Source organism: Tupaia chinensis, unplaced genomic scaffold (assembly GCF_000334495.1).
Source record: "Tupaia chinensis unplaced genomic scaffold, TupChi_1.0 Scaffold143758_1, whole genome shotgun sequence".
Classification (NCBI taxonomy): domain Eukaryota; kingdom Metazoa; phylum Chordata; class Mammalia; order Scandentia; family Tupaiidae; genus Tupaia; species Tupaia belangeri.
The window spans coordinates 1,514,268-1,521,358 of NW_006203607.1; positions in this window are offsets into that span (position 1 = coordinate 1,514,268).

A 7,091-nucleotide genomic window follows, 5' to 3' on the forward strand; every position below is an offset into this window, starting at 1 on the left:
GTTCCCCCCTCCCTCTCCCCGGGGCTGGGGCGGGGCTTGGAGCCACTAACCCTCGGTTACAGAAACCAACGTCTGGGGTCTAAGCACCATCTGTCTTCCCCTCTCATGTGCAGCGAGAGGTCACAGCTGACGGGGTGGCCATCCAGAGTCCCCTCCATCTTGTTACTCTGCCTTCCCACGGGGTGGCTGGGTCCCTGCCATGTCTGTGTGCTTATATCTGCAGGAATGGGGGTGGAGGGAGGGAAACAAAGGAGAAGCGACTTCCTTTTTTATTTTATGCTGCTGGCTGCAGCGACGGCTGACAGACCTCCCCCATCCCAGGCTCCATTTAGGGTCTCTCCAGAGATTTTTTCTCTGAAACTATAAAAATGGCATTGGCCGGTGTAGCAGACGCGGCCATCTCCCTGCCCTCCAGGGCCCATTACCCTGCCCAGATCAGTTCCTAAAGTCATCACCCAGGGTCTTCTGTGGCCACCAGAGCCTGTGGTGCCCTCAGGGCAGGCCAGACATGCAGGGGAATTAACTTCCTTCCCCGGAGCTTGACTCCGTTCAGTTCCTCTCGAGTGGCGCTAACGCGGACGCCCCTGCTCCAGGCTCTGAACGAGACATCAGGGCGTCAGGAAGGCCTGGACTCTTCAGCACGTCTTTGCCGGATGCAGTCACTGAGCGCTTCACCTGCAGCTCTGAGGTCAGGTCTGGTCTCTCCATTTTACGGATCGGGAAACTGGTTCCAGAAGGGTAAGCCCCTGCCTGAGCCCCTTGCTTGTGGTCAGTGGAGATGGGGTTTGAGCCCACATCCATCTGGCTCCAGACGGCTGCTCTTTTGGCCATGTAATGAGAGAAGCCACCCCCAACCCCACACACAGAGCCTCCAGGCGACACGGGACACCGGGAGATAACCATACACATTACACACGACAGGGAAAGTACGGAGAACTAGACCACTGTCGGTGTCGTCTGCCTTCAAGCTGGCTGGAACGCATTTGAGCTAAGGAACCACCGCATCATCCCAGAACTGATTTTATTTGGAAATGAAATTATACACACACATTTTAAAATGTGTTCTAAGGCATATATGCCTACCAGAGGGAGACAGAGACAGAGAAGGAAAGTGAGAAACACACCCGAGGGGGAATAGCCACGCTGCAATCCCTTCTCCTCCTTTCCCTTCTCAGGATTTTGGGCACGGGTGTGCACACGTCAGGCAAGTTTTCAAGCTGCTGGGACTTGAATCACGTTGCTGGCCGTGCGGGATCTGGCTGCCTTAACTACCATGCCACAGGCTGACAGCAAATTCTATATTGCTAAGCCATCATTGTTTTCAATCTTTTTATAGCAATCAGATTGTTTTATCTATTTATTTATTTTTAGAAAAGTAAGCTTCAGGGACTAGCAGATGGTGTAGCAGTTACCTCACTGGACTCCCATGTAGTCAACTGTATTTTCATACAGACCCAGTGGCTTAAAACTCACACCAGGCACCTGTGCATGCCCAAAATCCCGAGAGGAGAATGGTGGAGAAGGGATTGGGGTGTGGCCATCCTTCCCACCCCCACTGGGGCTGAGGGGTTTCTCACTTTCTGTCTCTCGGTCTCTTCAGCAAGTGTTTGCATCCTATAGTAAAAAAAAAAAAAAAAAACTCTCCTAAAAAATAAAAAGTAAGCCTCAGATAAATAAATTAACTCACTCAAATTAATACAAATATTTAGTGCCCAATTAGAATTTGAAGTCTTGGAGTTCAGCTTCAGGGATAACATTTTTATTTACTTTATTGTACTGCCTTACTAAGTATAAAAAGAAGCCAATGGAATAGAATTTATTTATATTTTTAAAGATGACATTTTAACTTTTTTTTAATGCCATAACAGAAGTTTTATTTGGTTCATTCAGAAAACATTGGCAAAATACGTTTCATTTGCAAATTCACAGACACAAGCGTCAAAGTATAAAACTGTATGTAACGGGGACCAGCAGACATCAGCGGACTCCCACGTAGTCAACTGCAGTTCGAGTCCCAGACCCAGTGGCTTAAAACTTAAGCCGAAGGCATGTGTGTGCGTGCCCAAGGTCCCAACAGGAGAATGGAGGAGAAGGGATTGCAGTGTGGCCATTCCCCCAGGGGGTGATTTCTCACTTTCTGTCTGTCTCTCCGGTGTGCTTGTGCACCCTATAGCAAAAATCTCTATTAAAAAAAATAATAAAAAACTATGTATCACCAAAAAATGCAATTAATATTCATAACAATTTACAGATACAAGCTGATGATAAACTACAATTTCACAAAAGATTGTGAGCATTCGCACACTAGTGAACCTTTTCTTTTAGGCAAAATTCTCTTTTGACGACAAATAACAGATACACAGAAGAGTTCCAGATCAAAACAAAAAGTTTTTATTTGTTTTCCTTGTGTAATCATACAGTGTACCATTTCTAGCCTTCAGATACTGCATTTGAACTTTCATAATTTCACAAACCACTCATAAAGCAGTCTGCATACTCGTTTAATAGACAAATAACACTTTTAAGCTGACATGACCGTCCTAAAATTTTTTTTCTCTCTTTTTTCTCAAACCACCACCACTAACCACTTCCCCTCTTATAGTCTCTAACGTCCACACCCATCTGCCCTAACTACCAACCAGATTGTTTTAACTCAGTGTTTCCCAACATTTTCCAGATCATGGGACTCCTGGAAAGCGGCAGTATTAATGTTCAAGCACATTGGAATAAACCTAAGATTTGGGGATGTCTGTGTAGAACTTGGTGAAGATACTAATCACATGCGTAATCATGAAAGGAAATAAAACAAAGGGCCTGCAAGTGGCGTGGTGATTCAGGCACTGAATGCCACATGTCTGACTCCGCGGTTCGAATCCCAGTCCCTGTGGCCTAAAAACATGCCAGGCGCCTGTTTGTGCATGCCCAAAATCCCCAGAGGAGAATGGAGGAGAAGGGATTGCAGCATGTCCATCCTCCCTAGGGGGTGATTTCTCACTTTCCCTCTCACTGTCTCTGTCTCTCTCTCTCTGGCAAGTGTGTGCCTCCTAAGGCAACAATTCACCAGAGGACATATGTGCTCAGCAGAGACTGTGAGGCAGAGGAAGAGGGAGAAATCACCTTCCAATGGGGCAACCTGTTCTCCTCCATTTCTCCATCCTGTGTGGATTCTGTGCTCACATGCACACACACCTGGCGTGTTTTTTAAGCCATCAGGTCTGGGATTTGAACTGTACAATCAGCCATGTGGGATCGCGATCTCTTAACTGCTAGGCCACATGCCTGCCCTAAGGTTATTTTATTCATAGAGAGTAGTGTGTACATCCGAGGGGGAGAGAAGGAAAGATAGAGGACCCTCGACAGGGCCCCATCATGCCATGATCCTATGCATGTATGTGCTCCGGTGTTCCCAGGCCAACCCAGGGATCCAGACCCACGGTCTATCGTGTGCCTTCCAGGACTGCAGTTCCGTTTGCTACCAACTGCACTACCAGGCTGGGCTAGCATGCTTTTGTTGTTCACTCTAAGGCACATGTGAGTGCCAGAGAAAGACGGACAGAGAGAGAGGGAGAGGGCGAAATTGCCCCCCAGGGAGAATAGCCACACTGCAATCCATTCTCCTCCTGGTATTTTGGGCCAGCATGCACATGAGCCTGGTGTGATTTTCAAGTTGCCAGGTCCGGGACTCAAACCGTGGTCAGCCATGTGGGAATCTAGAGCCTTAACTACCACACCACATGCTGTGCCCCCAACTCTGGTGTGTTTTTCCAGTTACCACGTCCAGGATTCGGTCTGCAGTCAGCCATGTGGGATCCAGTGCCTTAACCACCATGCCGCCTGCTTGCCCCTGCCAATGTACTTTTTTTTATATTAGATTGTTTTCACTTGAATTGGCTACAAAACTGCTGATTATATGTATATTTAAAAAATTATTTTATTTAACTTTATTTATTTATTTTAATTTGACCAGAGAGGGACAGAGTGAGTGAGTAAGAAAGAGAGAGAGAAAGAACGTGAGAAAACAAACCACCAGGTCCAGGATTCGAACCATGGTCAGCCATGTGGGAGTCCAGCGCCCTTAACCACCATGCCACCCATTGGCCTCCCAATTATATATTTTTAATTATTGAATTATTCTCTTCAAATTCATGAGCATCACATTGATAAGGAACTTTGCACAAAAAAATACTGTGAATAGCAGTGACATCTGTCATTTTCCTTCTTTGTCAGAAAATCTTTTCCTATCTTTAATAGAATTAAGATCCTTTGAATTTTACTCTACTAATACACTTGTTCTCTAAACCGAACAGTTCTGCCTTTTCTTTCATAGACAACATGTATGTTGAGATTTCTTGTACAATATCAAAGGCTTTAGAATACAATAGTATTTTTCATGTCAAGTTTTTGAATTATGATAAAATTTTCTTCAAACATACACAGATATTGTTCTAATAGCCTTACTCATTTTTCTTTAGGATTCAAATAATAACTTTCACTTGGTTCACTGGTAAAGCGTTTATAAACTCATTCCTGCAAAGGTAAATTTTTCTTTAAACACATAAATATTGTTAGCACATATTAATAGCATGTGAGGGGTTCCTCGAACCACCTTCGGGCTCAGTGTTTTGGGAGAACTCACGTGCACAGAAAAGCTGTTACACGCGTGGTTATAGCTCCGTGCAGTGAGTGGATACAGGTGAAAACCAGCAAAGGGAGAGGTCGTGAAGTGCAGGAGAAGTCAGGCAGCGCTGCTCATTGTCCTCGGTATAGTCACGGGGCACCTGCGTCCCCAGCAATGCCACCTGAAAACACAGGAAGGATTGCTAACCCGGGAGCTCACCTAGCCCAGGGTTTGGTTTTGTTTTGCAAATAATTATTTTATTTATCATTCATTTCTTTTAATTTGACCAGAGAGAGAGACACACACACACAGATAGAAAGAGAGGGAAAGTGAGAAAGCAAGCCCTCAGGTCCAGGACTTGGAACTGTGGTCAGCCATGTGGGAGTGTCCAGCCCCTCAACCACCATGCCACCTGCTGGTCACCGATGCAGTCCAGGATTTTAACTAGGGGTCGTTCACACAGGAAGGCAGAGCCTGCATGGGGGAACCTTAGCTGCTCCGTCTTCGGCCCCCTAGAGGTCAAACTGATATGGCACTGTCCAAGACCTTGGGTATATAAAACACTCACGGAGCAGGACATGCCAAGGGCGTGGAGGTTATCTTTCAGGAGCTGATGAGGCACTATTCCTGAAGACCTTTGGAGTGTTCAGGATGTTACTAAGTGAACTATTTACTGCACAAATATACTTTCTTATGATTCGTAGAGCTTTTCTTTTGTTAGAGCGGGGTTTTTTTTTTATTATAGGGCACATGCACTCACTAGAGAGACAGAGCGATAGAAAGTGAGAAATCCCCTGGGGGGGATGACCACGCTGCAATCCCGTCTCCTATATTCTCCTCTCGGGATTTTGGGCATGTGGGCCGCATGCACACATGCACACATGCACAGCGTGAGTTTTAAGCTGCCAGGTCCAGGACTTGAACTGCGGTTGACTATCTGGGAGTCCAGTGACATAACCTCTGTTGATTTCCTCCTCTCTGGGTTCTCTGCATTCTGCTGGGGCTTCAAACTGACCGTAATCCCTGATGCTTGTGGATTCGTCACTCGGCAATGAACCTTTTCTTTTCTTTTTTCTTTTCTTTTTGTGAGTTTCTGGATTAACTTTGATTCTGTCACCTGAGACGTGGCACCCCAATTTAGTATTGACTTTTTGTGAGCTAGTCAATAGGGAATCTGCAATTGGATGAGACATTGTGGCTTTGGCTATTAAGCGCAGAAACTTGCACCGTTTCTTGAGCTCTTCCTGAAAATGTCGGAACAGAGCTCAGAGAGAACTTTGTCTCTAGCTCTGCAGTGACAGATGTTTGTCAGAGGTCACACTTTCCTGCGGGAGCTGAATGGCTTGCAGTCAGCTGTAGGCAGAGGGCCCCGCCACCTTGTTTGCAATGCTGCACTTTCCAGATCTATGATAAGACTTCTGGGCCCTGACGGAACTGGGGAAGGTGGTGTACAAACGCGAGAGCGCCCTCAAAGGTTTTCTTTCTCTTTCTTTTTTTTGCTATAGAGACAGAGAGAGAGGGAAAGTGAGAAATCACCCCCGGGAGGATGAGCAGCAATCCCCTCTCCTCCGTCCTCATCTCAGGATTTTGGGCATACACACACATGCACCCAGCAGGTCCCTCAAGTCACAGGGTCTGGTACTCAAACTACGCAGCCGGCCACGTGGGATCTGGCGTCCCAGCCCCCTGCTACCTTCTCGTCCACCTTGGCATTTGTCTTGCCTGTTGAGTGACAAACATTTCTTGATCTATAGAATTAGTGATTGTGATGACTTTCCAGTTCTAGTTAAAAAGTTGTCCATTATGAAAAACAAAGGGTCCATCATGGTGAGAAAACGAGTACCCATGAAAATTAAATCTATTTAAATACAGAAGTACATAAAGTTGCTGTCAGCTTTTATGTCTATAGGTCTCCCACATTTCTAAGAAGTTTTACGTATTGTATTAATTTTCTAGTGAATTCGGTAAACAAAAAAGGAAATATTGAACTATTCATTTTTATTTAGTAATTAAAATTCTGAAAATTCACAATATGTAAATATCACTGGGCCAGCCCATGGCATGGTGGATAAGGCAGCGAGATCCCATGTGGTCTATGGTATGTTCAAGTCCCTGACCAGGCAGCTTGAGAAACGTGCCAGGTACGAATGTATGCATGCCAAAATTCCGAACGGAGGAGAAGGGATTGCAGCGTGACCAGTCCCCATGGGGGGTGCCTTTTTATCCTCCCCACCCTCTATCTCTCTGGTGAGTGTACATGCTCTCTGGCAAATTAAAATAAATACATAAACACTATTCATATACTTGAGTATAATAAAAATATTTTGCCAATCAATTTTCTGGAGCTAAAAGGACTCAATCTCTTAAATAATTAATCAATTTATTTTTGATTATTTTTATTTTTAGACATAAGCTTTTAAATTGTCTTTTTTTTTTTTTTTTTTTTGTGAGGTTTTTGTTATCGGGCGCATGT